Raw genomic sequence first — 745 nt, forward strand, 5'->3', positions numbered from 1 at the left:
CTTGGCCTTGTGGCGCGTGGGGGTGGCGTCTGCCCACCCCGCCAGTTAAGCCCACCCCGGCCTAGCCCCCGAGGGATGTTTGGGGACAGGCTGTGTGTGATGGCCAAGGGGCATAGTGGGTCCGATCCAAGGATGGGACTTCCCTCTGTCCTATGTGGTCAGGGACAGACCTAGGGCAGGACCTCCCTCAGTGTATGTTGCACATGGACAGAATTGAGCAAAGACTTTTACCAATTCGCTCTGCTCAAGGGAAAGATGTGAGGACAGACCTCTCCCAGTCCTCTCTGTCTCTCAGGGGACAGACCTGAGGACAAAACCTCCCTCATTCCTCTCTACTCATAGACACACTTGAAGACAAACTCTGTCAGTTGTTTATTCTCAGGGACACATCTCAAGACGGACCTCTCTCAGTCCTCCGTGCTCAGGGACAGACCTCGGGCAGGACCTCCTTCAATCCATTCTGCTGATGGACACACTTGGGCACGGACCTCTCCCAGTCCACTCTGCTCAGAGGAGAGACTCGAGGACATAATCTCCCAGTCCTCTCTGCTCAGGGACAGGCCAGAGGACAGGACTCCTCTCAGGCCCCTCTTCTCAGAGACAGATTTAAGGATGGGATCTCACTCAGTCTTCTCTGCTCAGGAACAAGACACAGGATGGGGCCTCACCCACCAGGGTATTGCCTGATTGGGTCCCCCACCTGCTGCTCGAGCCTTCCATGACCCTCAGAGGCCCCCGCCTAGCT

Source organism: Propithecus coquereli, unplaced genomic scaffold (genome assembly GCF_000956105.1).
Source record: "Propithecus coquereli isolate 6110/MARCELLA unplaced genomic scaffold, Pcoq_1.0 Scaffold643, whole genome shotgun sequence".
NCBI classification, from domain to species: domain Eukaryota; kingdom Metazoa; phylum Chordata; class Mammalia; order Primates; family Indriidae; genus Propithecus; species Propithecus coquereli.